The following is a 10,350-nucleotide window of genomic DNA, read 5'->3' on the forward strand; positions in this document are numbered from 1 at the left end:
CCACTTTATGGGTTTATTCGGCATATTTTCAAGAATTTTTTTTCAGTAGTAAAATGCAATTAATTTAATCAAACTTTTTACACTTTATTTGTCACTTATTCAAGATTGTATAAAAATTTTTTTAAACGATTTCACGCATGCGCGGCTTCAAAATGGCGGCTGAAGTGAAGGTGGAAAAAAAAGTTTGGACCCTGAAATCTCCAGTTCTAATCGTCTGAAACAAAAAATCCAAAAAGATTCTTAAAATATATGTTAGTGGCTATATCCCGTAGTAGAATGAAACGATTTGGGCATTAAAAAAAAATGGCGGACTTTAGAATTTTTAGAAAAAGGGGTGAAAAAATTCTAAAGTCCGCCATTTTTTTTTTAATGCCCAAATCGTTTCATTCTACTACGGGATATAGCCACTAACATATATTTTAAGAATCTTTTTGGATTTTTTGTTTCAGACGATTAGAACTGGAGATTTCAGGGTCCAAACTTTTTTTTCCACCTTCACTTCAGCCGTCATTTTGAAGCCGCGCATGCGTGAAATCGTTTAAAAAAATTTTTATACAATCTTGAATAAGTGACAAATAAAGTGTAAAAAGTTTGATTAAATTAATTGCATTTTACTACTGAAAAAAAATTCTTGAAAATATGCTGAATAAACCCATAAAGTGGCCTGAAGTCGAAAAATGGGTCTCTGAGTAGATAGCCTCCAAAGATGAGTCATTCTTTCGCCGCGGAATTCGCTTACTGCCCAAAAGATAAGAAAAAGTAATCGCTAACGATGAAAAATATTTTAATTAAAGTACTTTTTTATTTTGTTTTTTAAATAAAATCATACTTTTTGCCAAAAAATGGACGGAACTTTCCGATTGATCTAATATACATCTAAGATTTAATTTTTTATGCTATATAAAAAGTTTTATGACAGTTGACAAATAATTTTTCTCAGGGACAACGTTTCTCTTTTCTTACAAACAAAATTTTTTAAACATTAAGATTGTTTTTCTGCTCGGATAAATTATGTTTATCTTTAGTGCTAGCGAGAAATATTTCTAAAATTTATTAAAAATAAATTCGACGTTAGAATATTTCCTTTACCTTGACAAATTATTTTCAAATATAATAGTACTTTATATTCGAGTAATCTTAACGATTTATTCGATTTTTTACGAATTCGAGCATATTTGTGACATAAAATATTTTCATTATCCATCTTCGAGAAAATTCTTTTTGAACAAGTAATTGCGTCATACAACAGCGTAGCAAAATTTTTCTAAAAAAGTAAAAATTTAAACAAATATCATGCGCGTGCAGATTTTCATTAGTTTTCAAAAAATATATATAAACGCAAAGCGCTTCACACAGTGTTACAATACTTCAGTCGTGTCTCGTTGTTCAAAGAGTCTACTTCGAAATCAGTTCTCCTAATTTTCTTGTATTTGAGTGAGAAACATTCATCTAAAGTTTTCGCATGAAGCGACATGGCTGCAAGACAAGAAATGGGAAATCATTACGTGCCTGATAACTCTCACGTGATAAACAATATTACCGAACGAAATGAGCAACAGTATTTGCTGCTCTCTACAACGTACCCACTCAACTTCTCTCATACGAAGAAATTACATTGTGCGATTACAATCAACAAAGGAAGGAACCTTCTAGCTTATCGTCAAATTGACTGGTAATTACGCTAAAGGAATCAGCTTTGATTCACGCACGGAAACAATTTCAAGAGAATTTGAGACTCATGAGCACATATCTAAGCGGAAGTAGCAAAATCAAAGTAAATCCTATCTCAAACCTAAATCCTATTCGCAAACATATTTGTCAGCTTCATCTCCACCTGTGGTGCGAAAGCTATACTGGTGACGCGCAAGCAAGATGAAAATTTTCCAAAGGAGGCTTCATCCGCAAGTACGCAAGTAGAATCAGTACAACCACTGATAAAAAAAAAGAAAATCTCATTGCGTCGCAATTGTAATGCAGCAAGCTACATTTCAAGGAATGGAGAGAGTAAAATATGTCGCGCACGTAAACTGACGTCTATTATGGACAATGTTAACGAGTGCGCCTGATATTTGATAAGGAGATAGAGTTACTTCTGACTAATTCCTACATCGACAGCGAAATCATCAAACTTACTTTTCGAGACAACAAAAAAGATATTGAACGCTGCGTGAGAACACAAATAAAGAATTTGTCATTTTTAGAAACATACTTTAATATATTGTTTTCAGAAATAACTAAATTAAAATTCCACGAAATTGTTAACATCGTTTTAATGAATTAAGGATTATGACTTTTATAATATTGTTACACCCATGCCGACACCGTAGATCGCCACTTGTGAAGTCCTGAAAGTCGCGTTGCTCAGCGACATGTGGCTCTGTTATTTAACAAGATCGGCAGATTTGGATGTGAATCATCGCTGCGCTCGGACCTATCTCTCGATCCGCTTATCTTCTCTTTGTTCATGTGCTCTCAGCTTTACGTGTGATTGTGTTCTGTGTTCATTTCACAATGAACTCCTTTTTCTATTATATCCATTTCTGCGAGCCGAGAGTGCGTGAACGTGTTCTCGAGAACGTCTTCGCGAGCCGGACGCTCGGACGTAACATTTTAGAGGCTCGTCCGAGATCGTGTAATGATTCGTTTGCCAATCATTAGGAAAAGAGCTAAATGGAGAGTCCGCAGGAACGTCAGTAGCGAGGATTAAAGCAAACGACGGAAGTGACATCTCAGCGAGCCGCTTCAAAGGAAGCTTTTTCCGTCGCATCGACGCTTCAAGCACTACGAGAGCTGTGTGAGAAACAACATGATACAACAGCTGCGTAAGGAACAACGTCGTTGAACAAGAGCCGAATTTACGGAGATGTTGCGACAGCGGGACGCAGAAGTAATATTGGGTTGAGTAAAAAGTCATTGCGTATTTTTTGTATGTTTTTCAAAGTCATTTATTTATATAAAGAACAAAGATCTATCAATGACATATTTTCCGTTTTGTTCGATGACCTTTTGCGTGTAACGTGGATTTGACTTGATAAATTCCTCCATTTTGTCGTCATCAACCTCAGTGGGCCTTCCTGACCGAGGAGCATCTTTAAGATCAAAATCACCAGCGCGGAATTTATTGAACCAGTTTTGGCACTGACGTTCTTTTAGGGCATCATCACCGTAAACTTTACGCAATTTTTCGCAAGCTTGACGCGCGTTCTTCCCTTTACGGAAGTAAAACAGTAAAATATTGCGAAAATGCACAGTTTGGTCTTCCATCTTCAACTTGTTGTAAAAATCTCCAAAACTCAACCAAATCGCTCAATTTTTTTAGAATGAAGCTTAAACCGTCAGTTGTTAAACGACATATGACAAACATATGTGTGAATGACTCTAGTACTGTCAAAACTGAACTAATGCCATCTGTTGCAAAAATACGCAATAACTTATTACTTAACCCAATATAATAGAAGGAATTTGCGGTGATGGTTATGTTGCGCCAAAGGGATACCGAGATTGCGCAGCTTCAGGAAAATTTGCGAAGGATTCCTACAAACCAGCTAAGTCTCTCTTCTAATATAATAATAATCCACCCTCCCGCGTCGATGGTCATTCCGTTGTTTCAGCAAGTGACATTATACATGCCAATCCTGTCGCGAGTGTTGTCAATTTCCTTGATTCCATCGCGAGCATTGTCAATCGCACGAATCCTGTCGCAAGCGCTGCCAACTTTATTAACTCCGATGTAAATGTCGCCGGTTGCACAAATATTGTGAATTATCGTGTATTGTCCTCATTCGGTCGGGAGTGTCGATCGTTTTAATCCGCTTGCGCTGTTTCGCAGGAGAGGGGGGGGGGAGGGCATGCATAAAACTGAAACCAGACACTTACGACGAAGGTGCGCCCTTACGCGGGTTTTTCGCGCAATTCAATCTCATTATTCCGCGCGAACCGTTGGGAAGAGGAAACAAAGATCAATGTCTTGATATCGTCTTTGCGAGGTAAAGCGCGTGCAGTTTTGGAAAGCATACAAAATTTAGAGAACTTACAATTCGAAGAAATCAAATCGAAAGTAGAGATGCGTTTTGGAGAGACGCATTTGTTACAAAACTATTATTCACAATTTACTAATAGAACCAAATGACAATAAGTAACGGGCAAAGTAAGAGTCAACACGTTTCTTTAAAATTAACAAAAGAATATATTTCAAATAACAAAGGCAAAATTACATAACGTTACAAGTTTCGGCTCCAGGATTGAGCCCTCTTCAGACATTAGCATAACGCAAAAATCGCAGAACAACAACAATCATCGCAAATGATCACACATTCATATCATTCACAGTTCGGGTGAGTCTTGATGTAGAGTTCGACATTATTTCTGTACGATTGAACCGTCAAATGTATTGAAAATCTTGGCAAAGCTTTAGTTGATAAGAAAAAAAGACTTCAAAAAAACTGTACACAAAAAGATCTACGCGTAAATGAATTAACATACTGGAAATCTAATAAAAATAATAATAAAAAATAATAATCAAATCTCACCAGAAATCATGTGTAAAAAAAACTAATAGAAAACAAAAATTCGAAGAAAATATTGCCTCATTGGGTTCTGACATAGAAAGGCTATCACAGTTAGCATATCTAGAGTCCCAATTCAGTTCCCGATAAAATCGCGTGCGCACAATTTGTTTTCGCTTTTTCTGATGAATTCATAAAAAGGGCTCTCCAAATGGATAACGTCGTTAAAGATAATAATTGAAAGAGGGAAGGCAATTAAATTGATTCAAGAAAATAATTTTTAACATAAAAAAGAAAATAATTTAAATTTCGAAAGAAAATAAAGAAATGATTGTATTAAAAAAGAAAACAGTCAAACTGAAGAAAAAAATGGGGTGAGAGAAGGGAACAAATCTAATGAAAATATATTTAAAAGATTTTCAAAGATTAAAAATTTTGAGGGGAATAGAAATAATAAAGAATGTCGGGAAGATGGAAAGGAAGAGCATTTCCGTTCTGAGTGTCCTGGCAGAGCGGGAAATAGGGAATAGTCGAGCTTTACAGGGAAGACTCGACTGAAATAAAAGAATTTCCGAAAAATATTTTTCATTTGAATGGTTTATGCTGACACTAAAGATAAGCCATGTATTTACTATGATAATTGTTGTGCTAATCTACATTCTTTCAGAAAGTATTTTTATTCTATTAAAAATAAACAATATTTTAATAACTGATGTATTAATTTTTGTCCTTATAACTATTGTATTATTATAACTAATGTTCTTTCAGGAAAAATAGAATTAAGAATAACGTGATTTATAAGATTTTTATTATAAAGGCAAAGTAAATGATAAACCTTGTCTTCTTAGAATTGATATGGGCTCCGATATTTTAATTATTAATAGTAATTTTGTTGAATCGTGTAAACCGAAAATTATAATTGACGATTGTAATGTTAAATATCCCACGGGGGAACAAGTACCAATTAGGTACAAAACCATAGTAAAAGTAAACTAACAAAATATTATGTTGAGATGCCAACGTTAATAGCCGAAATAAATGATAATTATATTTTTGGTGTCAATTTTCTTAAATTACTTATTATAATTTACAAAATATTTTTGATTGCATTTTTCTCGAATCAGTTTCTGATATTGATTTCAAATGCGTTCACGTAGAAAGTATTGCGGTTCCTTGAGTTTCGAATTTGGTGACGTTTTTTGAGGAGAGCTCGCGCTGTTTGGGGAACCTTGAAAACAAAACTGCCAGTTTTCTGAACAAATTTTATGATGTATTTTTTCATGATGTTATTGCAGGGAACTGTAAATTTAGGGAACATGTTATTAATGTGAAAGAAATTCTTCTCCCATCAAGCAGGTACCTCGTCATATCTTTTTGCAAATGAGAAAAAAGATGGATAAAATTATTGTGGAAAGACAAGGGGTAATTGAGAAATCCACCAATCCATGGCCTTTGCCAATAGTACTAGTTAAAAAGAAGGACGGTGCAATATGTTTATGTGTGATTATCGCAAAATTAACTCAATTACGATAAAAGACTATTACCCTTTACCAAGGATAGATGATATACTTGACCAACTATCAGTTTTAGAGTTTATATTCTTATGGCGTGAAAAAGGAGGCCAGTTTTGGACAACAATAGTTTCGGCGATGAGGTCACGCGATCGGGAGCTTCAACATTTATCTTCTAGAGAGGATTTATCATCTAGAGTTCGAACTTTGAGCTTTGTTCGGCGATATTTTGTTTTTTTTTTTTTAAAAAGACCGCCTCGCCCACGGTATTTGAACTGTGGTTTTTCCGTGGGACGGAGGGCGAATGCCGAGGCAGAGATTGTGGGCAGAAGTACTACGGTACATTTTTTATCCCTCTCCCCCCTTTTCTAAAAGAGAAGATCCAAAAACGCAAGGCCTCAAGATAAGAGGCAAGAAGATCCTGGTGTGAAGACGGGAGAATGCCCGAGCGGATTTCATCTTACGGGGGAGTAGCTACTCTACCGGGAGAATCTGAAAAGGGGTCCTACTCAGAAGGAAAGAAGGCCTCAAGAATAAACCTCGAGGAGAAAGTCGGACCTCAAGGAGATCAAAGCTCAGAAAAACTGTTGCAGCAGCACAGTAGGAAGCAGGAAATTAGTCAGGAGGAAGCTCCAAATTTCTTTGAGAAATTCCAACGTTCTCGGAAGAACCATAATTGTCGGGACGATAATTTAAGAGAAGGGGGACAGTGTTATGTCCGTGCCATGCCGACGTAGATCATCACTCGTAAAATCCTAAAAGTCGCATTGCTCAGCGATATATGGTTCTGTTATTTAACAAGATCGGCAGATTTAAAAATAAAATGTTTGAAAGTGGCTAAACAATTACAAAATATAAATAATAAAGAGCATACAGCCACAGCAATATGTTAAACAAATCATATATTTAAAATTTCAAATAAATAAGTAGACATTTCGGTCAAGATTTGACCATCATCAGTACACAAAAAAATGACAAAAATAAAAGTCTTACAAACTAAACCGCTAGTCGGATGTTAAAATAAAAATTACATAGAGAATAAGCAAAAGGTACATACTCGTATAATTACAGCTGAAATAATTACAATTTAAATGTTAAAATAATTTCTTCTCGCTTATGGTATAAAATAACAATATGAATAGAAGTCAGGAGAGTTGTTACAATCTTCTGATAAAATAATCTGTTGCAATTTCTATTTTTCTTAAGAAGTGATGAGAAGCTTCGTGTAAAGATGCGGAATTTCCAAGTTCTACTACAAAACAAAAAATCTTTCCTTTATTTTCAACATTATCAATACTATGACAGTTCGCGGAAATTAATTTGAAATTGTGGTGTATCAAAACTTAGTACGTATACCTACTTATGGCATAAAACTCACCAGTACGAACCGGAATATGTAAAAAACCTTTAGTACGATATTAAAAATTTACGATATAAAAACTTTTGACAATAATGAAAAACTGTCATAAGCCGGAATCTATTTATATTATGAGAGGAAAGGAGAGGAAACGAACCTTGAAGGAGAAATACTAAGAGTGGGGAGAGGAACTATTTCTAATGAGTAGAAGATAAATTTCAGGAAAATGTTCTGTGTCATTCTGTTTATTTAAGCCATTTTCTTGCCATTTGATATGTATCATCTCCGAAACCAACCTTTTATAATAAGAACGTTCGGAATCAAGAATTTTGGAGTTTTCCCAATCAATCTTGGAAAGATGAGACTTGATTTGCAATAACACGTCTAATTCTGTACATCGTGCATTTATAATGATTTCTTTAATTTCTTAAAAATAATGTTTTTATTTGTACAAGTATAATTTTATAAAATGAGTTAATCGAAAATATAAAATTAATTTCGTAATATTATAAATATGAAACAAATTTTGGATTAAATATCTTTGTTGATTAAAAACTTGAAATATTTTGACATCATATTAGAGTAAAATAAGTTTATCATATTTATGTGCTTAACAAAGTTAGAAAGTGGTCTTTGCTTTAAAAAAAAATGGAATAAATTCTGAAATCAATTAAATTTATTTTTTTAAAGGAGAAAAAATAAAATTCTCGTTGTTTAACCTACGCAAACTCTATAATATTGACATTTTAAATTATTGTCTATAGAAATGGGATTAAAAGTAAGTACAATTATATTTAAAAACAATTTAAAATATGTCAACTAATATAATTTAGATCAAAAAATGGCAAAAAAGCGGTTTTAATATTTTTTTCAATATGTTCCACCAAATCTAAAAATCAGAAGAAAATGCTGGATATAATTTATGATAAGATTTAGCTGCTAAATTATTTTTAAAGTGGTCAAACATTCAAATCATATAAAAAATGCAATTTAAAAATTCTTAAATTTAAAAAAAACAGAACTTCAAGCCAAGAATGACAAAAAAATTCTTACTCTAATCTTTTTGATACCCTTTATATTCATGACTTTTTTTGTAAAGATCAGTTTAGATTTAGCGGAGAAAAAAATGATAATCGAAAATCACATTTTGTTCGATATCTCAAAATGGTGTGGCTCTTTTGGGATGAAACTCTGTACAAAGTATTCTTTCATTTGGGTGTTTATATACACCCTGTGGCAATCGATTGCGGGGGGTCGAAATCAGCTCCTTATTCTGCTACATTATATCCTTTGAACGTTTTTTTAGTGTTTAACACTCAAATTTGAGCGTTCTTTTTTAGTGTTTAACGCCCAAAATAAAGGTATTTTTTCATAAGGAGAGACATTGTAGACAAAACGAATAAAATTTTAAAGCAATTGCTTATCGATGATTTGTGCCAAAAATACAGCTTTTAGAAAACGATTAAATAAGAAACTTTTTTCTACTTTATTGATGAAAAATATCATTACAAGTTATTTCTTAAATATTTGATATGGAAAAAATTTTCAATAATTAGTAAAATGAACAATATTGTTAAATTAAAACAAATTTTATAGATAGCTTCTAAATAATAAAATTATATCTATATAAATGATATATAATTATATCTACAATATCTTACATATCAATTTGCTTCCAGACGCAGTTAAAGCTACGACACCAGGGACTACTAATCACACTGAAGATTCAATAAAAGTCTGACTAAAACACGCTCCTCAACGTGTAAAGAACAAGGAAAAAGATTAATTCTATCATGTCTGTAATGATACATAGAAAGTCTTGCGTTAGAAAGGGACAACTATATCAAAGAATTGCTAATAAAAAGGTAAATTTGTTGAAGGAATTGATTGTGTCTAATTCTCAGGACCATAATCAAGCAAAAAATGTTAAACATAAAGAAATAGAACAAGATTACGAGTATAACACAAATAAAGAAATAATATTTGATAATACTATCGACAATGACACAATCTCTTCTGATAATGAAGCATATTGAACATCAGTCTTTCTTTTAAGTTGCGATTTTAAAAATGCAATTAATGATATAGAAGATACAATATAAAAAGCATTCCATTCTAATCTTTCTGAACTATATTGGGCTCTAAAACATAATATAACTCACTCAGCGTTAACTAATCTTTTGCATATTTCACATAATTTTTACCTGAGTTGCCCTTAGACTCTAGAACTTTGTTATAAACTCCAATTGTTATTAATAAAAAGAAATTAGATACTGAAGAATATTGTCATATTGGTTTGATACAAAATTTACAGCATATTTCTAAATTTTATGTTAGAAGTACTATTGAGCTCAGTTTTAATATTGTCGGTCTTTCTTTATTTAATAGTACAAATAAATATTTATTAGCCAATTTTAGGTTTTAAAAATATGTAAATCCATTCGTTACAGGAGTTTTTTATGGCTAGTCTAAACTATATCTTTTACGTCTATATTTAAAAGATTTTATAAAAGAACTTTCTTTTTTGTTAAAAAATGAACTTAAGGTAAATAATAAATACTTTAACATAAGAATTTATAGTTTATATATAATATATATTTTATATATAACGCTCCTGTCCAAGCTTACATAAAACAAATAAAAAATTATAATGATTATTCTTACTGCGAAAGATGTGAAGAAGATAGTGAATATCTCAAGGAACATACTATTCTGAGATACTAATGCAATAAAAGAACAAATTAGTTATTTCTTTTACAACGAGATGAAGACTATCATATTGGCATTTCATCTTTTCTTCAATTAAAATGTGGAATGGTAACACAGTTTCTACTTGATTACATGCATGCAGTGTGTTTAGGTGTTACAAAAAAGTAATTATTACATAATTAGACAAGTTGTAAGGGTAATATGATTATTGTTTAATTGATTTGATATCTAAAAATTTAGTGGCCTTTAAATCATTTATGCCTTCTGA

The sequence above is a fragment of the Trachymyrmex septentrionalis genome, unplaced genomic scaffold (assembly GCF_001594115.1).
Source record: "Trachymyrmex septentrionalis isolate Tsep2-gDNA-1 unplaced genomic scaffold, Tsep1.0 scaffold90, whole genome shotgun sequence".
In the NCBI taxonomy this organism is placed as follows: Eukaryota; Metazoa; Arthropoda; class Insecta; order Hymenoptera; family Formicidae; genus Trachymyrmex; species Trachymyrmex septentrionalis.